The 25,150-nt window shown below is 40.9% G+C and overlaps 2 pseudogenes; both read left to right on the plus strand.

Annotated features, from left to right (window-relative positions):
- Nucleotides 1-7,023: 7,023 nt before the first annotated feature.
- LOC148042125 (dihydroorotate dehydrogenase (quinone), mitochondrial pseudogene) lies at nucleotides 7,024-8,182 on the plus strand (annotated as a pseudogene).
- A 6,429-nt stretch (nucleotides 8,183-14,611) lies between these two features.
- Nucleotides 14,612-25,150, plus strand: part of LOC148042126 (dihydroorotate dehydrogenase (quinone), mitochondrial-like) — a 36,778-nt pseudogene continuing 26,239 nt past the window's right edge.

Raw genomic sequence — 25,150 nt, forward strand, 5'->3', positions numbered from 1 at the left:
GTGTTCCAGGAATTAAATCTATCTTATGATCTTCAAGTCGTGAAGGTGGTAATCCAGGTAGTAAATCAACAACAAAACAATCTTGAAATTAGGCAAGAAATTGTGTATGCCTAGGGTGCATCTGTTTTTCTTTAGCTTGAATTTCATTCATCCATATTAAATAGGATTTGCTACTTTTACGTAATGCACGTTTAGCCTGAATATGAGTAAGCAGTGAAAAATTATTGGAAGCGTACATACCATGCAGTGTGATTTGTTTTCCTTGAAAATAAAATTTAATTGAATTCGTAGAATAATCTATATCAGGATTGTATTGATGATGCCAAGGCATTCCTAAGATAATGTCACTAGACTGAAAAGGTACAACTAAGAAATTTCTTCGTTCAATATATTCACCAATTTTAATTTCTAAATCATGCATCTCTTGTGTTCCATTATATCTCGTACTTAGGAATGCAGCCTTGATGCAATAATGTGTAGAAACAGTTTGTAAATTTAATTCTTTGACTAATTTTGCGGAAATAAAGTCATGTGTGCTGCCATCATCATGTAAAATAATCTTTTCTTTACCATGCACAAAACATTTCATTTTTAATAAAGAATGGGGAGTTGGCATACCTAGCAAAGTATCTGAAGTAATACCAAGGTCGTCATCCTCTTCCGTAAAGTCCGGCATTTCCTCACGTTCTTCCTCTTCGATTGCTCCCAGATAATTGATATGGATGGATGGCTTTTTAGATTGACAATTGGCTGCTTTAGATACATTATTGGTAATGGCAGGAAGTTTAGGAATATTGGGATTTGACTGTGGGGATGGCTTTGGTTTTGGATTTGTGTTTGATGGTAAGGTAGGTGGTCGTGTCCAAGATTTACGGAATGAAGATGGAAGAAAACGACTTTGATTGAATCTTCGAAAATTTGAATTGAATTGTTTGGAACCAAAGTTACCATTAGTTGGAAATTGTTGTGGTCACTTGTCTCACCCGCGAATTTTGTCTTCAGTGTCATGGGCCAAGGAAACTACATCTTCAAGTGTAAAATTCCAAAAGACCTCACACACTCGAAACCTTGTTAGCGGGATGAGCGTAGCTCAAAGGTGGGTTTACAAGGCTTGTATATTTTTGTTTGGCTTTTGTAGTATCTCTCCTTTACGATTGCGGAGTTTGTTGTCACAACCGTCTTCCAAGAGAATAGTGTTGCGTATAGACTGCGTATAGTCTGCGTGTAAACTTCAGTTTTTGCTGAAACTGGTTCAGCAAGACTGCAAGTGTGAACAGTGACTTCTTGAGAGTAGCAAAGTGATTCGTATGCTTCTGAGTATGAACTGCCTCTAAGGTAGTTGTTGTAGAAGACTTTAGTGACTTTGAGGACTTGAGATGCTTGGAGAACTTAGAGCTTAAAGCTTTGTTGACTAAGTGTGATTTTCGTGGACAAGAGGACGTGTTTGGCCGAATCGACGGCGGTCAATTTATACTGACGCTGCAGACGGAGTAAATTGATTAAAGAAGCTTTTTATAAGCTTCTTCTTTGAAGCTTATAACTTATCCCTTAAAGCTTTAAAGGCTTTAAAGCTATGGAAGAAAAATTTCTTATTTGTATTACGACTTGATGAAGGAGCTTTGCCGCCAGTCCTTCGCCTATTGAGAGAGGTCCTTCGCGATCAGAGGGTACAAAAGGGGGTTCTTGACTGCCAGGAATACATTGGTATCAACTGTTTGCCACGAGACTGATTGTAGAGCTCGATCGTTCCAGGAGCTCCGCCTTCACGTGAGATGGTAAGCGATTGGAAGTTCTCCATCTCAACTTTGCTGTGATACCACTGGTGCACAGATCGGATGCCGTATGCGTACGTAGTGAGCGTCAGAAGGTCCCAAGAACAAAAGAACTCTATTTTTTACACAAAAACCAATGAAGAAAGCTTGCACGACATGAAAGAGACCAATTGGGTGCAATCTCCCCCCATGCCTTGTGTGAGCGCTTCACAAAGCATATATTTAATATATTATTCATCTTCAAGCTCAAGAAATAGCCCAATTTACAAAATAACACGCTTTAGCTTTTGTGTTTGCTTTTGTGCCACTAAAGAATTAAATCTATTGGGCGCCCAAGAAGTCAGGTGGTACCCAAATACAATGTCCAATACAAATATTTAAATCGTGCGTCCATGCACATAAAAAAATAATAAATAAATATCAAGCGCTTTAATAAATAAGCACGACAAAATATAGGCGCCATGCCTAAGATACGCGTCCATAAAAAATTGATGATAATTTCAATACACGCTATCCTCCAATGCTTTCCAATGCCACCGCTGCTTGCTCTACACACCAAGTGAAGCATTCACAATTGTTAGAAAAATAATACAATTAAACCGACAAAAGTGAATACCTAGCAGTCTTCAGCTACAAAAATAAATTGGTTAGAAATCAATCCTAACCTTAATTTATTACGAGTGTGCACTCTAAACTCATAAACATTTGTTAATTTAAATACGTATTTTACAAAATCACCCGCTATGGAATCACCCACTTATACATTAAATTAACAAAACGCCCGAAAAGGATAGGCATCCCCATCGACTTTTTGTACAAAGAATCCACTTTGTGTATGAGCCCCGATAATAAAATTTTACGGAATCTACCACAAAACCTCACGGAATCCACCGTGGCACGAAATCCACCATGGAATATGCCTCCTGGCATCACCTTATAGCCATACAAGGCCTCAAAAGGTGAAACTCCAATGCTAGCATGTGTAGAGTTATTATAGGCAAACTTAGCCAAATGCAACCATGAGTCCCAAGCATGTTGCACATCATGAGAGAAATGCCTCAAGTAAGTTTCCAGCCATTTGTTAACCCTTTCTGTCAGACCATCAGTTTGTGTGAATGGTAAGCAGTGGAAGGGGCTAATTGAATGTCCATAGAGCTAAAACCTGCCTGCCAAAAGTTACTCATAAACTTAGCATCTCGGTCATGCACAATGACCTGTGGTAAGCCATGTAATTTGAAAACATATTCCATGAATGGGCTGGCTACCTGAGAAGCATTATACAGAGTCTTTGTGGAAATGAAATGGGCTGCCTTTGTGAGTCTGTCCACAACTACATAGATGTTGTCCCAACCTTTCTTGGTCACCGGTAGGCCGGTAATGAAGTCCATAGTGATGTGTGTCCACTTGCCTTGAGGTATAGGCAATGGTTGAAGTAAACCAACTGGTTTTAAGGTGCTATCCTTGTTTTACTGACAAGGCACGCAGCCCAAGACAAAGTCTTTCACATCTTTCCAATGGCCCTTCCAGTAAAAGATTTTAGCAAATTTTTCATAGGTCTTAAAGACTCCCAAATGAATAGCTATAGGGGCTAAATGCATCTCATGCATGATTTTCTGCTTGAATGGGGGGTATGAGGGATAGCAATTCGGCCATTATACCATAAAAGCCCATTTTTCAGTTGATACGAAGAGTTTTCCACACATTTTCCTTGCTATAATTTTTGAAATACATTGCTAAAATCAGTGTCTAACAGGTAAGCCTCCTGAAGCTCATGTATCCAATCACTGTGTAACTCCATGATAGCAAAGACTTTACATGCCCACATCCTAGACGGGGAATCAGCCACTACATTGTCCTTTCCATGAGTGTGAATGATGTCAAAGTCATTGTTCTGTAAGGTGGCTACCCATCTCCTATGCTTTGGAGTCAGATTTGACTGAGACAAGAAGTACTTGAGTACTTTATGGTCGCTTTTCACTCTAAACTGGCTGCCATACAAATAATGATACCATTTCTTGATGGCATGAAGGATGGCCAGCATTTCTTGATCATAGACATTCATAACCCTCTCATTTTCAGCCAGCTTTCAGCTCTCAAAAGCTATGGCCTCATGTTGTTGCAGCAAGACTGCACCAATTTCTCTCCCACTGGCATCACACTGAATGGTGAATTTCCTAGAAAAATTAGGGCATACCAAGATAAGGGCTCAAGTAAGCAAATCTTTCAACTGATTAAAGCTTCTATCTGCCAATGCATCCCAAAAAAATGCTTCTTTCTTCAGTCTATCAGTGAGAGGGGCTGTAATAGTGGCATAGTGCCGAATGAATCTGTGGTACTTTTGATAGGCGGTAGGGTGAGAGTTGTGATGTGTTTTGTTGTGTATCTATTTTGTATAAGCTTGATGTCTCTGTGGTTGTTTATGTGCAGATCTGTTCGTGGGATTCGACGGGATGAGTCGCCCTATCTCGTGGTCACCAATGACAGATGATTTTTGTTGCTAAGAAATGCTTAAAAATAGCCAAAAATTTCAAATTTCACGGAAAAAATAGATTCGTCGAAGGTGGCGGTTACAATCAGTACGATTTAAAGCGGTGATGCCCGAAAGTGCTTAAAAGAGCCACTGAACAATAGTTGGTGATTTTTCATAATTTTTTGGCATGTTAGACAAGACCCTAGGAGATGCCCCGCAATGGAGGACTTCAAGATGAACTGCCAGAATTTTTTAGACTTTGAATTGGGTACCGAACGATGAAATGGGGATGCCCGGGAGGATAAGGCCAAATGTCAAGTGTGAATAGGACTTAAGAAATCCCAAAAGTCATGATCTTTGGGGGCTCCCTTTGGGAGCCCCAACCAAAAAACGAATTTGCGTGAGGTAGATGAACGCATTTTCTTATGATTGATAGAGATGGGTTATGGGAGCTGAAAGCAATTCCCCCAAATGATTACATGCCTGAACTACACAATCCTCGCTCCCTATCGCTTGTTTGCGCACATGGAATGGCTGTTGGTTGTGGAGATTAAAAACTAGTCTTTCTCTCTCCTCCCTCTCTCTCCCCTTAAGAGGTGCTTCATGTGGCAAGAATCAAGAAGAGAATCAGGTGATGGATGCTTATCCGAGAGGCACCAGATTGTCCGAAGAGGCTGAGGAGACTAATCCATGGCCGGTTGGTCGATACACAGTTCCAATTAAATATTCCAAAAACCCAAAACACGCAAAAAGGCGATATGCTCTATTTTATGAAAGAATTTTACTTGTTTTTTATCGTTCATGGTCTAAATGGTGTGCATATATATTGAAAAAATTTTGAATTTTTTTTGCATTATGTTTGAGGGCTGCAATCATTGTTATGCAAAACCTGTATTGGTTTATAGCAATTATAAATTTCCAAAATCCAAAAAATCACTAATTTTGATGGAAATTAATAGTTTCTTTGATTTTGAGTGGAAAAAAATGAGTGGACACGGGATAAAATAAGAGAATATGCTGAGTTTCAGTTCAAATGATCAATCATCAGAGAAAAACTAGAAAATACTTATTTTCTCTTTAAAATAAATAAAAATAGAAAAAATAGAAAAAAAAAGGGTCTATTGTGTGGAAAAAAAAATGAAAAAATAAGATCTATGTATGTGAATGTCTAACGAGGTTGAAGCATGAGGTTAAGCCTCAGTTTGGCCTTTTTTCTTTGTGTTAAAGTGCGTATTTATTGCTTTTACATATAAAAAATTACATAAAAAAACCTCTACACCTATTCACCACAACAAAATTTAAACGGTGAGGGGAGGATGATGTTATACAATTGTTTAAGCGCCGAAATAATACAAAGTCTGATTGTTCTCTGTATGCATAACATTTAGGATTCGGTTTATTTAGAAATAATGGATCTAGCAACACGAGGGTTAGCTTGGTGCTAGGTTCCTACAACGAAGCATTGTGTATTAGCGAAAATTCATTAAAATGGCTATTTTTACGCGACACATAGGCTGATTTTGAACCATAATTGTTTGTGCACAATAAATCATCCACCATTGCATGAATCACATACACATGGTGTCTATTCCTAGCCTGCATAGCAATTAGTTGAAAGATAAATGACCCATGCTGGAGAGAGTAAGATACCCAAGCTGTAGGTCTAGACGATGGGTCCAAGGGGACAAGTAAGTGAGGACTGGTACATTCCCGAAAAGATATAATATTGGTACCAAGAGCGGAGTTTGTTTCGTATATGTTATATGTGTTAGGGATGCATCAAGGGGCCAATCCCCAAGGTGTAGAAGGGTCGTAGTGGGGCCATGACAATCAGCTGAGGGGTGCCTCCTATGTTGTTCTATGCTGTGAATTACACCAAAATGTGCAGGGTCACCAAATAACTACATGAATCCTGCACAGCAAAATGATATTCATCTCTAATATCTCCAATAGTCACAGTATCGTGATGCTGCGCGTCCACCATTGCAGTTAGACTAGGCAATATTTCTTCAATGCATTCGTAATTTTTTGTGTGGAAGCATCATTTGAATGATTGCATTACATGGATTTTAATTTGCAAACTGCATAAATGATTGGGCATGAAATTCTTTTTAAAAGCATATTTTTTTGTTCGGGCACAATGCATGGAAAAACAGGTTCATATGAAGGTATCCATTTCGAAGACTCAAGGGTCAAAAGTTTTACATCATCAGACATTGATGAATATGGAATTTGCTCTTTGACTCAAGGAGAAGACTGGAGATGTCTTATAGCCTCAATGCAAACTGTATTGTGATAATGATAGATATTCTAAGAGGGATGTTTTACAAAGGCTCTGAACTTCTTAAGGAGGTTACTTGGATCACCTTTAATGAATTTCATTACATGTGAGACATGGAGGTTCAGGATTTTATCTTGTTGTTAAGAAGGGATAGTTTAGAGAGGATAACTTGAACAAATTAATGACTTGACCTCTCCCAATGGAGGTGGAAGAGAAATGGGAAGGGGCAAGAGAGGAGAGAGAAGGAGAGAGAGAGCCCTGGAATGGCATGATATCAAAGGGCCCGGCTCATCAACCAGGGCCAGTTGCAGCTTCTGACATCCTTCACCAGGCAAGGCACATGATACTTCTTCTTCGCTACCCAGGCCAGACTAGAAACAGCTTCCAGCCAATCTATTGGAGCTTCTCCTCCTCCTAAATTATGCCTTACTTGGAGATGTGTCTTGACTGGCACAGCATGATTGTTTGAAGCATTGAAGTATGTGAATATGCTATTTAGAATGCTAGATGCATAGGATGCACATAAGCTAGCTGTGTAGGCAACAACTCATGGTTTGGCTCCCAAGGAGAAGAGACCTGATCCACTGATTCCCGATGTGGAGGTATGGGGAAGGACATTTTCCAATTCTATTGGCCTTGCTGATAGTTTTGACAAAAATGCTAAAGCTATGGAGGGCATGCTAGGGATTGGTTTTGGTTTTGTTGAGGTTGGATCAAAGACACCTCTTCCTCAAGAGGGCAATCCAAAGCCTCATTTTTTCAGATTACTGGTGCAGGGGGCTGTCATCAATCCCTATGGTTTTAATAGTGAATGTACTATGGCAGTAGCAAAGCGCTTGGGATCACAACATGGGAAAAGCAACATCTTGCTGAGTCAGTCTCCAAATCGTCATGGTCTCCAAATGACTAGAGCAATTCTCTATCCAAGAGTGGCCCTGGTCTCTTTAGGAGTGAATCTTGGGAAGAACAAAAGCACAGAAGATGCTGCTACTGATTATGTTCAAGGTGTTCATACTTTGTCTCAATATGCTGATTACTTTGTTATCAAAGTGTCTTCCCCCCAACACCCGTGGATTACGAAAGTTACAAGGAAGGAAGCAACTGAAAGATCTATTTAAGAGGGTGCTAGCAGCTCGGAATGAGATGCAATGGGGGCAGAGAGGGCCCCCTCTTTAACTCATGAAGATTGCTCCAGATTTGTCAAAGTTGGACTTAGCTGGCATTGCTGTAGTTGCGCTTACCTGACGAGTGGATGGCTTTATCATATCAAACACTACAGTCTCAAGACCAAACTCTTTAGTTGGCATTCCACATACAACCAGGATTGTATAGCTTCAAACTTCTTTTGCAGCCATAGCATGCGTCGTCCGTTCTTGCACCCTCTCTGCCCTCGTCCTCTGCCTCCTCCTGTCCGCTGTCCTCGCGTCTGAGCTCCGGCGTGTTTCCCTCAAGAAAAATCCCATTGGCGATGACAACCTCAAGGCTGTGAAGCTCCGACTCCGGGATCATAGCCTCTTACCATATCGTCCTTCCTTGACTTCTCCACCTCCGGCCACCATGCGAGCCATGGTGTGGAGCTCAAGAATTATTGAGCATTATTGGGATGCTCGGTATTATGGTGGTGAGATTGGTGTCGGTACTCCTCCAGACATTCACTGAATGCTTTACGATGAAGAAAAACAAAGCGACAACTTTTTTCTTAATAGCTTTAAAAGCTATTATTGCATTAAAGCTTATGTAGCCTTTAAAGAAGGCTTATGGGATAAAAAGCCTAAAGCTTTATTGAGAAAAGCAAAAAACACTATGTAAAGAGAAGAGGAGGAAAATCTATATAAAAGAGATTCTAGTCTCACCATGGAATCAAGTGTGTGTAAGGCTTGAGGTTGAGAGTGAATCCCTCGCCTTCTTCAAAGACCGTCACCAAATTTTGGAGAGAATGCTTGAGGACGAGCTTTAAGCCCCTCGCCTACATCAAAGATACCATCATTGCGAGTCACTATCAAGATTGGCTTGAGTTGAGCTTTAAGCTTCTCACCTATTTTTAAAGATCGTCAACAAATTCTATGTGACATCAGGCTTTCGAGTCGAGCTTCGTGCTCCTCAAATTTTCTCCATAAAAATTTTGTCATCCCACCTTCTTCTCTTCTCTCTCAGATTTCTTTTCTGAAACTCTTGTGATCAAAAGCGAAAATCTTATGAATCTGTAACTTGTCAATATTTTTTAATCAAGAATTTGTTTTCTCATTTAAAATTCTTTTGGATAAGTTGAATTCTCCCATCTCAAAGCGTCCTTACGGGCGAGCGACTTTCATGAATCCCCCATGCGAATCTCGAGCAACATCTGGTGAACTCAACGTGAAATTGTTGCTTCTGATCATCGAGATGGGAGACTCTTCGAATAATCTACCTTCTTCATCGATAGCTTCTTCTCTTTTCGACTTATGAGATAAATAATTTATTACAAACTCTTTCTTCAGCCATTATGACGCAGAATCAGAGATGCAGTTATCTATGCAGCAGCAGCAGCAGTTGCATCAACAACGAATGTTGCATCAAGAGCAAGAGCATACGCATGGTGCGACCAAGGTGATCGAGGCTGTGGTTAGTGAGTGCAAATTATTTGATGGCCAAAATGTTTCAGCCTACCTTAAAGCCTTTGAAAGCCAGATGCACTTCTTTGGAGTTCCATCCAACTGGAGCAACTATTTCTTATGGCTTATCATACTTGCTTTGCGTGCTAGAGTGATAGATTTTTTTGTACAAGACTCTAATTGGAATGTTTTCAAGAAAGTGCTCAAAGGCGAATATTTTCCGGAGGATTATGGTATTGCTACGTGGAAGACATTTAGAGAGTGGGTCTATTAGCCCAACAAAGGACTTGTTGCTTTTGAGTTGTTGCGGGAGTTTGAAGAGTGATGCAACCAATGGGATGCTCTAGAGAAAAGAGCTCTAAACTCGGAGAAAGTGGAGTTATTCTTGCATGCGGCTAATCTCGCACTTCAAGATGAGTTGGGAGATCTTCTTGAAGACTGTACGCAGCCTATGGGATTAAAGACATATTGGCAGAATGCTGGTGATGTGGTCTCTACATTGACAAGGAGGTGGTGATAAAAGGCTTGCTTGCAAATCGGAATGCAGTTACCACTAGCGATGTCTTCTCCTACCTCAACATGTCCTACTTCTCATGTTGCACCATCCACTAGTTCTCCTATTTCTCATCCTGTGTCTATGCCTACTTCTATCCCTATGCCTATGCCTATTCCTGCTGTGGTTGTCAGACCATCTACAAAACCGATTGTCGAAGGTATGGTGGAAGATATTTCAAAGAACTTAAAATACCTTCAAATTAAGATGAACAGAATGGAGCAATAGCCACTTAGTCCAACTCCAAGTTCATCCCTAACTTCTTCTACTCCAGTAAATTCTTCGATGAATGATCTTGTTCGCCATTGCATGTGGTGTGATAGTCCAGATCATGAGTGGAAGGACTGCAAAGATTTTGAAGAGGTGAAAAGGTTGAAGTTAAACCAAATTTTGGTAAGGGTGGTATGAAGAAATTATTGGAGGAGTCTCTTTCATGCTCGTCTTATGTGATGTGAGAGGTGGCAAGAGAAGTTGTTGCCTATGGTCTTCAGTTCGGGCAGTTGCCAAAGGACAAATCTCCTTTATGGTCCTATGCACTCTCGGGTAAGTTACTCATGATTATATGTGTGCATCACGTAGGTTCAAAATAATGTATTTTTAAAATATCATTTTTTTACATTTTTTTACATACATAGGGATATAATATAAAGGGGTTATTTACAGATTGAATAGAAAAGGGTTATGTTTTATTCAGGAAAATTTCACAGATAATGATATTTATAAATAGGCCTTGAACGCATGTGATGTAGATGATATACATATAGTAACTTCCCCAAGTATGCACTGTATGCAGAGAAGAAGGGAAAAGCTTCATTATCCAAACTTTCAGCCATAGGAGATTCGATCACAAAAGAGAATGGATGGAATGATCGAGTTGATGTCTTTTCTATCTATATTTACATGGCGAAATTTCAAGGATTTGAAGCGCTTGTTGAAGAGAAGTGGAAAAGAGATAATGATCAGCCTGAAGGATCGAAGAGGGTGACTAGGAGGAGTGATCCAGTTCTTCAACCTTCTTCTTCAGGACCGGAGCATAGTATGGCTGATGTTCAAAAGTCGAAAGTACAGGAAGATTAGAAAGCCCCAAAAACAAAGGATCAGAAGCCGAAAAAGTAACCTGGATTCAAGTTGCTTTCTAACTTTGAGACGACTACGGACTTGAAAAAGGTACTTGAGGATTGGATTCTTAACTATAAAATTGAATTTACTCTTGGAGAATTCTTGGGAATTGCCAAAAGAGAATTTCATGATGTTATCATCGACATCATTAAAAGGAAACAATAGGTTATTGAAGAGCCGACATAGAATATGATCCATCGAGAGGCTTTAGCTGTTGCCGAGGCTATTCTCTATGGGTTGTAGATTGAGGAGATTGATTTTGATGAGGAGACTATTGAGGAGTCTACAGATGGAGCTTTATGTATGAACTCCAATAAGACTCTTCAGCATTTACTTCAGCCCTTTAGTTTAGCACGTACAATATACTGAGAGTGATGATCGCCTAGATTGGTGCCTTGTAGCCATTTTTCATGTAGTCACTAGGCTTGTGTGACTACGGAGACTGTAGTCAAGGTTGGTGAAATAGAGACTCCTTCTGTTGCTCTTTTGGATCATGGCTCTGAGATTAATATCATAGTGCAAGGTTTATATGATATTGGTAGATGGCCATTTGATGTGGATCATGGTTGGCGCATGCGCGCGACCAACAAGACTACAGGAGATTTGTATGCTGTTTGTCTGAACTTGAAGATTTCTATTGGAGATGTGGGTGAGTCTTATCATTTCTTTGTACAAAACTCTTGTTCTTATCCTATTATTTTGGGGCAACCATTTATTCCTAAGTCTCTGATGGAGACTAAGGTTCTCGACGATGGGTTTGCTTATGCAGAGATCCGAAGTAAATATGGAAAGAGGGTTGTCCAGTTCATGACTATTTGTATCAACCATCAGTGGAATAAGGATTCCTTAAGGGAACTTCCCTCTTCCAGTAGGAGAGCCAAATTTTTGTTAGGTACCATTGGCTTGTGAGACGATGGTGGTATGAGACAGGGAAAGCTCTCGCCTCCTAGCAGTGGCAGTTTTTCCTCGTATGTTTATGGTGTATCCACTGAAAGCACTTTGTGTTTTTAGCATATTTTTGATCTTCCTAGAGTTGCCATGTAGTATATGAAGAGAAAAGAAAAGGAATTGAAGCTTGCAGATATCTTGCAGTAAGAAGACATGATAGATGGTCTCTATGATGGGCTTTCATGCTCAAATACTATAGAAGAACTTTCAGTATTGCTGAAAACTAACAATCAAGAGTTGTCATATGTCTTACAGGTTCATTCTTTGGTGATGTATTGCAAAATTGTTGATTTCATACTTCAAGAAAATTTGAGTGTTGAGACTTATTAGCAAAAAGTGTTTTTTGGTGAAATATTTCAGCAAAATTTGTATTTACTAGGGTGTTTACAACAAGGGCTGAATTTTGTAGAATGTAGCAATGAAGCCAGAGTTTAGACAAAATATACAAAAGTTGATAGGAAGGTTAGAATAGTTGCAGGACCGCTACCTTTGGATAGTGATGATATGATTAGGAGAGTTGCTATGCAACCTCCTTTACGAGATCCTGCCGGTATTGGTCATAAGTTTTCAGCTAAGTCACTGAAAGAGATGAAGATTGGGACTGAAGATTTTCTGCTTCCAGAAGAGGTGAAATGTTTTGAAGAGATGTTATGCAGACATGCAAAAGATTTTGTTTTTTTCCCACATGAGATTGGATGCGCTGATCCTAGGATTGTAATATCTATGGTTATTTTTACCATTTCGCATGTCCCTTGGAATGTCCATTGGAATCTATGGCCTAGTCTTGTATCTAGGGCTCACTTGCCTAAAATGGATAAGCGGATTAGGATGGGATTTCTAGAGCCATTTTGAGCTCCATATTCTAATAGATCTTTCACAATTCCTAATAAGAATGGGACACTCAGATTCATACAGGATTTACAATCGGTGAACAAGGTTACCATTAAAAATTTTGGTGCAGGACCTATTGTGGATGAGTTTGCATAAGCTTTTGATGGAGATGCTATCTTTTAACTTGGAGATACTTATTCTAGATATGATCAGTTCTAGCTTGCCCTTGAGAGTATAGATTTGACTACGATGAGAACACCTTTAGGTCTTTTTCGAATGTGTACGCTTCCACAAGGAGCTACTGATTCAGTTGCCCATATGATGAATGGGATGAATAAGGTCTTACAAGATTTTATTCCAGAGCTTAGCATGCCTTTTATTGATGATCTACCTATTAAAGGTTGTTTGGAAAAAGAGAAGGATGAGACTTTAGATGATCATGGATGCAGGTTCTTTGTGGCCGCACATATTTGAGATGTTGAGAGGATTCTTTGCAGGCTAGAGGAAGTGAATTTGACCTTTCAGGGTTAAAGTCTATTTTTGGAGCCAAAGAAGTTTTGATTGTTAGACATATGTGTTGGCAGGAAGCCTTCTCCTGCAAAGGTTAGATTTGTATGCTGCTTGTCTGAACTTGAAGATTTCTATTGGAGATGTGGGTGAGTCTTATCATTTCTTTGTACAAAACTCTTGTTCTTATCCTATTATTTTGGGAAAACCATTTATTCCTATGTCTCGGATGGAGACTAAGTATCTGGACGATGGGTTTGCTTATGCAAAAATCCAAAGTAAAGATGGAAAGAGGGTTGTCTAATTCATGACTGTTTGTATCAACCATCAGTGGAATAAGGGTTCCTTAAGGGACCTTCCCTCTTCTAGTAGGAGAGCCAAATTTTTGTTACATACTATTGTCTTGTGAGAGGATGGTGCTACGAGACAGGGAAAGCTCTCGCCTCTTAGCAGTGGCAGTTTTTCCTCATATGTTTATGGTGTATCCACTGAAAGCACTTTGCGTTTTTAGCATATTTTTGATATTCCTAGAGTTGCCATGTAGTATATGAAGAGAAAAGAAAAGGAATTGAAGCTTTCAGATATCTTGCAAAAAGAAGACAGGATAGATGGTCTCTATGATGGGCTTTCATGCTCAGATACTATAGAAGAACTTTCAGTATTGCTGAAAACTGACAATCAAGAGTTGTCATATATCTTACAGGTTCATTCTTTGGGGATGAATTGCAAAATTGTTGATTTCACGCTTTAAGAAAATTTGAGTGTTGAGACTTATTAGAAAAAAGTGTTTATTTCAGCAAAAAGAGTTGATGCTACTCTTTATACACAACAAAATTTGTATTTACTAGGGTGTTTACAACAAGGGCTGAATTTTGTAGGATATAGCAATGAAGCCAAAGTTCAGACAAAATATACGAAAGTTGATAGGACAGTTGCAGGACCGCTACCTTTGGATAGTGATGAGATGATTAGGAGAGTTGCTATGCAACCTCCTTTACGAGATCCTGCCGGTATTGGTCATAAGTTTTCAGCTGAGACACTGAAAGAGATGAAGATTGGGACTGAAGATTTTCTACTTCCAGAAGAGGTGAGATGTTTTGAAGAGATGTTGTGCAGACATGCAAAAGATTTTGTTTTTTTCCCACATGAGATTGGATGCGTTAATCCTAGGATTGTAATATCTATTGTTATTTTTACCATTTCGCATGTCCCTTGGAATGTCCCTTGGAATCTATGGCCTAGTCTTATATCTAAGGCTCACTTGCCGAAAATGGATGAGCGGATTAGGATGGGAATTCTAGAGCCATTTTCAGCTCCATATTCTAATAGATGGTTCAAATTCCTAATAAGAGTGGGACACTTAGATTCATACAGGATTTACAACCGGTGAACAAGGTTACTATTAAAAATGGTGGTGCAGGATCTATTATGGATGAGTTTGCATAAGCTTTTGATGGAGGTACTATCTATTAACTTGGAGATATTTATTTTAGATATGATCAGTTCTAGCTTGCCCTTGAGAGTAGAGATTTGACTACGATGAAGACACCTTTAGGTCTTGTCAGAATGTGTATGCTTCCAGAAGGAGCTACTAATTCAGTTGCCCATATGATGAATGGGATGAATAAGGTCTTACAAGATTTTATTCCAGAGCTTAGCATGCCTTTTATTGATGTTCTACCTATTAAAGGTTGTTTGGAAAAAGAGAAGGATGAGACTTTAGATGATCATGGATGCAGGTTCTTTGTGGCCGCACATATTTGAGATGTTGAGAGGATTCTTTGCAGTTTAGAGGAAGTGAATTTGACATTGTCGGGGTTAAAGTCTATTTTTGGAGCCAAAGAAGTTTTGATTGTTAGACATATGTATTGGCAGGAAACCTTCTCTTGCAAAGGTTGATGCCATAGAGAAGATTTTGGAGACTTACTCTTCTACTTCGGAGGTTCACAGGTTTCTTGGAGCTTGTGTGTTTTATCTTATTTGGATTTCTCATTTTTCTCATATTGCAGATGATCTCTACAAGCTCTTGAGAAAAGGGAAACATTTTTCTTGGGAGATGAGACATACTAAAGCTATGCAGAAACTGGAGAAATTATTGAGAGTTGTTGCTACTCTTCGAAAAGAAGATTATGAGTGTGGGAGACCTATTGTTCTACCTATTGATACTAGTCCTATCGGCTGTTGGTCAAGATGATGCACATGGAAATAGGTATGCTATTCAGTTTGGGGCGAAAGTCCTAAACGAGTGGTAGCGTAGGTATCCATAGATTAAGAGGGAGCCCTTGGAAGTTTTCATGACTCTCAAGAATGACAAAGAGTACTTCATTGGTGTTGCTATGGTAGTCAAGACTGATTGTTTTCCTCTCCTTGGTATGATCACGAGTTGTTTTACTCCAGATATTGCCATGCTTAGGCAGATTGGGTACATAAAATCCATGAATCTTGAATTCAGGCACATAGCAGACAAAGACAACCTAGTAGCTAATATGCTTTCACGAGTGAGGTATGATTTTTCTTGCATTGATGATGTTGATGATGGGGCCGACCTTTCATCCATGCATGTTGATCATATTTGTCATGTGTCTACTTTGGAAAGCTTTGATGAGTCTTTGTATACAGGTGAGTATTCACAGATTGGTCGTTATTTGAGTACCATATCTAGACAGGATGGATGGACTGATGCAGACTTCAAGAAGATTAGGAGAAAAGATTATGCTTTCTTCTTGAGAAGTGGGCTACTTTGGAAGCATCCACGAAAGTGAGGAGGACATCCATTGATGGTTGTGTGTGATAGAGCTTCACAAGTGCGGATCATGACAGAATTTCATGAAAGTCTTTGGACTGGACGTCGAGTTGTTTGGGTGACTTATGAGAAGATTAAAGAGTGCTATTAGTGGAAAGGCATGTACAGAGATATCTCACAGTTTGTTAAGACATGCACTAATTGTCAATTGTTCTCTTCAGTGAGGCAGAGAGATGAGCTTCATCCTACCTACTGATCCGGGTTTTTTACAACCCGGATTACTACCACAAAATTTTGGCCAAAGCCCCTATCAAGAGCCTACCATATCACTCTGGGTTTACTCTTCAAGCACTAGGTATGCTACATTGCTTCTCGATTACGATAACTCTAGCAAATGGGGGGAACAAGTTCTTAGGAGGCATGTCAATGTAAAGGGTAAAAGGGATGGTTATCTTAGTGAAGATGAAAATGGATTACACCTAGGAGTTGAGTGAATGCATGGATTTTTCAAAGGACTAGCCTCCAACTACACATGGGCCCCGTCTGCATCACTAAGATTTGGAATCTATCACCATCATTAGAGGACACCTCACCCTAGCACAAAAGTCAATATCCACATCATGGTATCATTTGGATCTTACACAAAAGCTTACAAGCATGGACCCCTTTTGTCACATGCTTATATGTATTTATATACATATGGGGGACTAAAGTCAAAGCAGCTTTTGGAAAGCCTTTTTTATAATCTCAATAACTCCCAAGAAAAAGCGAATTTCAAGAAAATTCCCGCGAAGGCCGATCGGTTTCGACCTGGTCTACAAAGTTGCAGAAGAAACTTTTTCCAAATTCCTCACGGATTTGAAGTTACGAAGGCGCAGACTGCTGGCTATATGCAATTTTCTTCTCTCTTTCATCACACCAACTTTCTACTCTATCCTTCTTGTAAATATATTATAATAATGTGCTTTGGGCACCCACCTCTTGTAATCTAGCTCCATTTCTCTATGTTGTCTACCACCACCCTTGGCTTCTTGCATGATGACCAAGGTGGGGACTTGTCCCATTCACTATGCTCCATATTTTCAAAGATGCCATACATCATCTAGGATTATGTTAATCAAGAAGATTAGCTTAATCTAATCCCTCATGGAGGCTATATAAAGAGCCCATGGAGGGAGAGAAGGAAGGCCAATGACAAGTCCATGAGAGCATTCTAGAATACCCTCATCTCTTTGAGGGAAGCTATGAGTGAGTTCTTTTATTATGTAGCATAAGGCAAGCTTCTTCTACCTCTTCTCCTAATATCTCCCTCTCTTCTCATCTTCTCATCCCATGTAGCATAAGGCAAGCTTCCTCTACCTCTTCTCCTCTTGTCTCCCTCTCCTCTCATCTCTCTCTCTTATATTTCAATATGGTGTCTAGCACATATATTCTCTCGTGTAAATTTATGTCTTGGCTTTCTTGATTCTCTTTGAGAATAGGGATGTCCTAGCCCATCCTCTCTTTGGCTAGGTGGTGCCCCTCTTTAGTTCTCTTAGTGAGGATTGGAGGTTGGATGGGTAAGAGGCAACCCGTTCATCATTTCAGCCCTCATTTTTGGTGCCCCCGCTGAGGAGTTCTCAAGCTATGCTCTACAACTTCCATGAAGAAAGAAACATCTAAGGAGTTGTCCTCTTCTTCAACGAGTGTTTGTCAAGAAATCACTAAGGAGGAATCTTCATCAAACCCTATTCAAGGGATTCGCCGCTCAAGAGTACCGCAATGGTCTCCAAAAGAAGCTCATGAGAAGAAGGATCTTTATCGACAAACGGCACGTATGCGGGTAAAGCAAGTTAATTACACACATCCTTCTTTGCTTCATGAGAAATATTGCTCTCATCAAGTCTCTACGTCAAGGCATTGTGTTGAGTGCTTGGTGTCTAGTGTAAAGACACTCCCTAAGGAGCTTCGTCTTCAAGTGGTGAAGGCGCTTTCAAAATCGAGGATTAACAAGTTTTTGGAGGGTGAGTTACACATCAATGGTGTGCAGTATTGGCGAGAGGCTACATATGGTGATGCGCTTCAACTACTACTAGCAAGAAGACTCAAAGTAATTGAAAAGATAGCTATCGAAGCCTATGAACTTTACAAGGCTGATGATGGTCACACAAAAGCTACGCTAATCAGCGGTAAGCAAGTCCTTCGCATCTCTCGAATGGTGGGATCTAAGAGGCCATAGCTTCAACGACACGCTTCATGAAAGTTTGTAGTGTACATTTGTAGTTAATGCATAAATGACTACTCCTACTTTCTACAACTTTCAATCGGTTCAAAACATTCGGGTGGATGTGTGCATTAGTAGAAAGATACATTTTCAGCAAAGGTTGGTCTTCTATTTTGGAGCTGAGAGGTTGAGAGAGATCTTGTTGTCACCTGATCCCATAATACTCCCTATTTTGGATTATAACATCTCCTTTAATGTACACATATTCATTCTACTCTAAGTGTATCCCATGAACCATAGGGACTTGTATGGACCTATCCGTCCACTTGCTAGACAAACCGTGCATATAATTGTTAGCACAAAGCTCAGGTTTCAAAATGTTATAAGGGTCTTATTGGACCCTCGTCGTCTTGCTGAGATTAATGCATCTGTAAATCCATTTATTCTACCCTTAATAAGATATGACTTGGGCCTAGACGTGTTCATCTTTATTTTGTATTGAGCTAGATCAACATCTTCCTATCATGGCTTTTCCAAGTTTTTTTGGGCACAAAGGGGAGAAATCTCTCGACTTTTTGGATGACTTAGAAATGGCCTTTCTAGTCACAGGCCGGGATGATGAAGCAACCAAAGTACGGGCCTTCCCTTTAGTTCTAAAGGGTGATGCTCGAGTGTGGTATCAAGCTCTCCCAGAGGCTACAAGGGGTAATTGGGAGAATCTCAAGACCGCATTCATGCACAAGTACCAAGATACAGAGCCACCTGAAGATATTTGGAGACAACTCTTAGATCTTCGCCAAACCATAGCAGGGGAGTACCAAACCTATGAAGGCATGTTTATAAAATTGTGGGATAAATGGACAGCCTCTTTAGCTGAGGGAGAAAGAGTACCTGATTGCCTTAAGAAAGATTGTTTTCTAGCCGGACTCCATCCTCTACTAAGGGAGAAGGTCAAAGGAAAGTTTCCCACATCATATGAAGAATCAGTCACTTATGCGAGGGAGAAAGATAGAAAATTGAAGTATCAAGCCTAGTTGAAGGGGGGAGTTGAGCCCATGCAGGTTTTACCAACCATGCCAAGGCCTAGAGAAATAGCAGAGGCCCCACCTGAACCAGAGATACCACAGCAAGAGCTCCTACAACGCATTACTAATCAACTTGAAAGCCTTTCATTAAATTTGGTGCAAGGAGTACGACCCCCTCCCCTCATAAATGAAGGCAATCGAGGTCCAAGAAGACAAGAAAGAGAGTATGTTTGCTATAATTGTGGGGAGACTGGCCATGGTATGTACTTTTGCCCTCATCCTAGGCGTTTTCCAAGAAATGGGTTCCAACCAAGAAGGAGGGGACAACAAGTGACACCACCTAGGGAAAGGTTTGTTCCACCGAATCCAAGGCCTCCACCACCGGTTCAAGTTCTCCAGCATCCTCGACCACTTGCAGAGGTGCCGCCCTTGCCTGTTCAACCGCCAGAGAATCATGATGTTAGGATAATTAGTTTAGATGAGAGTGATGTCAAAGGGAAGGACAAGGTAGTAGAGGTTGAAGCAATGCCGGTGAAGAAAGCCCGTAGAATTGAGAAGATGGAGCCTACACCACAAAAGGAGGTTGAACATATGGAAGAGGAGGCAGAGTCATCAGTGGCTGCAAAGACACGCAACAGTAAAAAGAGGAGGGCTCGCTCACGCCGACACATTGAGCCAGATGATTTTCCCTTGGGTAAAGGTACTAGAGCTTATGATTTGCTTGCTGATGTGAGGAATCAAGGGCCAAAAATTTCATGGCCACAATTACTACATCTATCTCCAACAGTGCGGCGACAATGGTCAAAGATGGTAAGCATTAGACCCATGAAGAATAGACATGTGAATGCAATCCAGGCTAGAAAGATGAAAGATATTGTACCTCTAGTGGAAGCCGAAATCAATGGGCAGAGAGTGTCAAAGACATATGTGGATGGAGGTGCAGAGATTTGTGTCATGACGGAAAAGTTGATGCATCGTTTGGGATTAGAGGTAAATGAAACTACTAAATTTGGGGCCAAAATGGCTAACAATGTGGTAGTAAATTGTTTGGGAGTTATAAAGAAAGTCAAGGTAAAGGTGTGTGGAGTGCAATTGGAGCTTGACATGTATGTGATGCCAGTGAAGGGGGATGGCTATCCGCTCATTCTTGGGCGACCATGGCTAATGGGAATGAAAGCCAGACAAGATTGGGAGACAGGGGCTCTAGAGCTCAGGCCACAAAAGGGGCTGCATAAAAAATGGAAGAGCACTATCTACAACATGAAGGAGGGCCGACAGGAGGATCTTGTGTTAGAAACCACCGCTGATGAATGGAGTTCCAGCGAGGGTTGGTCATCTATGACAGAGGGAGAGTCTTCTAATGAGGAGGAAGAAAGCTCTCTAGAAGTGATGGGGATTACATTAAAAGGGCCTTCTAGTAGTGAAATTCCGCAGCAGCTTCCAAAGGTCGAGAAGGAGGGGTTAGAAAAAATGTTGGCTAAGGATCTATCAGTTGAGGAGAAGGCAGCCTACATGGAAGTGGTGATAAAACATTCTGCACTTTTTATTTCTGATTATGAACACATCACAGGTGTGACAGCAGTACAACATCACATTAATCTAAAAGAGGGAGCACGGCCAGTGGTGCAGCGACTACGACGATTGGGAGTAGTTCAACAAAACGCTCTACTCACTGAGGTGCAACGACTTTTAAAGGCAGGCTTTATCTATCCAATAGGGGATTCAGAGTGGGTTTCACCTGTGGTGGTGATACCCAAGAAGAATGGAAAATGGAGGATTTGTGTGGATTACAAGCCGCTGAATGCTGCAACAAAGAGAGATCACTTTCCTCTTCCCTTTCAGGATGAAATACTCAACGAGGTGGCCGGGCATGAGAGATACACTGTTTGTGATGGGTATTCAGGTTATTTCCAGATTCGAATAGCTGAGGAGGATCAACAGAAGACCACCTTCATTACACCTTGGGGTTGTTTTGCTTACAAAGTAATGCCATTTGGGTTAACAAATGCCCCAGCTACCTTCCAGCGATTCATGAATTATGTCTTCCAGCCATATTTTGGAAAATCCATTAGGGTCTTTATTGATGACTTTTGTATTTATAGTTCTAAGGCTTTACATCTAGGAAAGGTGGATGAAGCTTTCAACCGACTCGCACAAATGGGGGGGCAGTTAAACCATGAGAAGTGTCGCATTGGCGAAAGCAGTGTAACTTTGTTAGGGCATGTCGTAAGTGAGAGGGGCATTGAAGCTGATCCAAACAAAGTTAAGGCCCTATTGGCGGTGCCATCACCATCTTCTGTGAAGCAACTAACCTCTTTCATTCAGAAGGTGCGATATATGGGGCGGTTCATTCATCTCCTCTCCCAATTAATATTTCCACTGCAACAGTTAACCCACTCTGAGGAGCTCCTGTGGAGTGACGAAAGCGAAAGGTGCTTTCACGAGGTGAAGAAGGCTCTTAGCACCCTTCCTATAATTTTACAGCCTTGTTGGGATCAAGAGTTTTTTGTCAACCCGAGTTTTGGGGACAATGCTCTAGGGGCAGCACTAATACAAAAGGATGCTAAAACTGGACTAATGAGACCGGTTTACTTTTCTAGTAGAGTAATGACAGCATCAGAACGAGGGTACAAGATGGTCGAGGTAATGGTTTTGTCTCTAATGTTTGCTATAAGAAAGTTTCGTCCTTATCTTCTCCCTAGGCCATTCACAGTGATCACGACAGAAGAGCATTTTCCCTATGCCTTACAGCACATGGATGTTTCAGCTAGAATCGCTAAGTGGGTGATACAACTCCAAGAGTTTGACTACACCTTCAAAGTGGAGGATTCTACTCGAGCTTGCCTAGCTGATTTGTTGACCCATAGATGCCATCAAAAGAAGGAAAATGAGAAGGGAAAGGTAAAAGAGGAGACACCTCCTCTTGAGGAGCCGCCACGGGTGGAGAATGCCCATGCCCTCTACTTTGATGGAGCCTACAAGCGTATTAAAGACAGAGCGGCAGCAGGAATAGTGGTGTTCAGTCCCATAGGTGACAAACTTTATGGAGAAGGTATCAGCTTGGAGGATGTCCATTCTAACAATGAGGCAGAATATCAAGCCTTGCTTTTAGGTTTGAAGTGGTGTCTCTCACATGGTATCACTCGGCTTAATGTTTTTGGGGATTCTATGCTCATTGTTAAGCAAATGAAAGGAATCTGGGCTTGTAAAAATGATAACTTAGCAGTGAAAATGAGGGAAGCTAAAACTCTCATGAGAAAGCTACAGAAAGCCCAAATCTATTTTGTGCCAAGGCGCACAAATGGCGACGCAGATGCTCTAGCAGCTGAAAAATTGAAAGAGGCAATGGTGGGCATCATTGCCGTAAAGCTTCCCTTGTTTCAAGGAAAGTTTCAACTACAAGATGTGCTTTATTTTCTCGAGCAAGGTGAGGCACCTACACATATGAGTAAAAGTGAGAAAAGGTGGCTAGCTACTAAGGCCACTAAATACCGCTTGATAAATGATGTGTTGTATTGCAAAGGAAAGGATGCAGTGCTTAGAAGGGTGCCAACAGCAAAGGAGATTATAGATGTGATTAAGAGCTGCCATGAAGGGGTTTGTGGTGGACATTTTGCTCAAGAAATAACCAGCAGAAAGATTCTCCAAGCCGGTTTTGTGTGGCCTAGTCTACATCGAGATGTGCAACATTGGTGCCGCACTTGTGACGATTGCCAAAAGGCCGGACCAAGGAAGCTAGTGCATGAGGAACAAAATCCCATAACTACATATGGCCCATTTGAGAAATGGGAGATTGATGCAATAGGGCCACTCCCACGAACTCAATCTGGCAAGGAATACATCATAATGGGAGTGGACTACATGACGAGGTGGGCAGAGGCTTCAGCAACTAGTAGGATCACAGCCCAAGAAGTGGGAAAATTTGTGTTTGAAAATATTTGTTGCAGGTTTGGCACACCTTTGGAAATTATCTCTGATCGGGGTCCTGGTTTTAGGGCGAACCTAGTAGGGGAGCTAATGGAAAGGCTAAAAATCAAGCACAGGCATTCTACTCCCTACTATCCACAGTGTAATGGTTTGGTCGAAAAAGTGAATGGGCTGATTTGTAAGATAATTACCAAGCAGGTACACATGCACCCCAAGCACTGGGATAAAAAATTGAATGCAGCTCTTTGGGCCTACAGGACTTCATTTAGAACCTCGCTTGGCTATACTCCATTTCACCTCGTCTATGGCCAAGAAGCTTTGCTTCCTATAGAGGTGGAACTGGCCAGTTTGCGTGTTTTAGTAGCCAGTCAAGAGAAGAATCAAGATAAGAAGTTAGAGGAAAGGATCTTGGATCTAGAGAGGCTGGAGTTAGATAGAGAAGCAGCAGTCCAACACTATTCCATGCAGGCTGAAGAGAGGAGGAAGACCTTTAATAAGAAGCTGGCTAGCAAACACATAAGGGAAGGATCACTTGTGCTACGCTATGATAACCGCTTCGATAACAGAAAGGATGCTAAACTTGTGTTCAAGTGGGAAGGGCCATTCATGGTCATAAGGAGATATCCAAATGGCAGCTATAAGCTAGGTGACATAGATGGGAAGGTTCACAAGACAAGGGTAAATGGATGGCGACTGAAGCCTTATTTTCAAAGAAATATGAACACTTTGGAGCAGTCATTCAATGAAGAGCCACCAATGAGGGGGTGCAGTCCTCCTTGCTCTATTGGACCATCATTATCAAGCTAGAGGCATGAATACCTCTAGCCTAAGGGGAGGGCTAATGATCCGGGTTTTTTACAACCCGGATTACTACCACAAAATTTTGGCCAAAGCCCCTATCAAGAGCCTACCATATCACTTTGGGTTTACTCTTCAAGCACTAGGTATGCTACATTGCTTCTCGATTACGATAACTCTAGCAAATGGGGGGAACAAGTTCTTAGGAGGCATGTCAATGTAAAGGGTAAAAGGGATGGTTATCTTAGTGAAGATGAAAATGGATTACACCTAGGAGTTGAGTGAATGCATGGATTTTTCAAAGGACTAGCCTCCAACTACACATGGGCCCCGTCTGCATCACTAAGATTTGGAATCTATCACCATCATTAGAGGACACCTCACCCTAGCACAAAAGTCAATATCCACATCATGGTATCATTTGGATCTTACACAAAAGCTTACAAGCATGGACCCCTTTTGTCACATGCTTATATGTATTTATATACATATGGGGGACTAAAGTCAAAGCAACTTTTGGAAAGTCTTTTTTATAATCTCAATAACTCCCAAGAAAAAGCGAATTTCAAGAAAATTCCCGCGAAGGCCGATCGGTTTCGACCTGGTCTACAAAGTTGCAGAAGAATCTTTTTCCAAATTCCTCACGGATTTGAAGTTACAAGGGCGCAGACTGCTGGCTATATGCAATTTTCTTCTCTCTTTCATCACACCAACTTTCTACTCTATCCTTCTTGTAAATATATTATAATAATGTGCTTTGGGCACCCACCTCTTGTAATCTAGCTCCATTTCTCTATGTTGTCTACCACCACCCTTGGCTTCTTGCATGATGACCAAGGTGGGGACTTGTCCCATTCACTATGCTCCATATTTTCAAAGATGCCATACATCATCTAGGATTATGTTAATCAAGAAGATTAGCTTAATCTAATCCCTCATGGAGGCTATATAAAGAGCCCATGGAGGGAGAGAAGGAAGGCCAATGACAAGTCCATGAGAGCATTCTAGAATACCCTCATCTCTTTGAGGGAAGCTATGAGTGAGTTCTTTTATTATGTAGCATAAGGCAAGCTTCTTCTACCTCTTCTCCTAATATCTCCCTCTCTTCTCATCTTCTCATCCCATGTAGCATAAGGCAAGCTTCCTCTACCTCTTCTCCTCTCGTCTCCCTCTCCTCTCATCTCTCTCTCTTATATTCCAATATGGTGTCTAGCACATATATTCTCTCTTGTAAATTTATGTCTTGGCTTTCTTGATTCTCTTTGAGAATAGGGATGTCCTAGCCCATCCTCTCTTTGGCTAGGTGGTGCCCCTCTTTAGTTCTCTTAGTGAGGATTGGAGGTTGGATGGGTAAGAGGCAACCTGTTCATCATTTCAGCCCT

Source organism: Lygodium microphyllum, chromosome 1 (genome assembly GCF_053477565.2).
Source record: "Lygodium microphyllum isolate KBCC chromosome 1, Lygodium_microphyllum_v1.1.10, whole genome shotgun sequence".
NCBI classification, from domain to species: domain Eukaryota; kingdom Viridiplantae; phylum Streptophyta; class Polypodiopsida; order Schizaeales; family Lygodiaceae; genus Lygodium; species Lygodium microphyllum.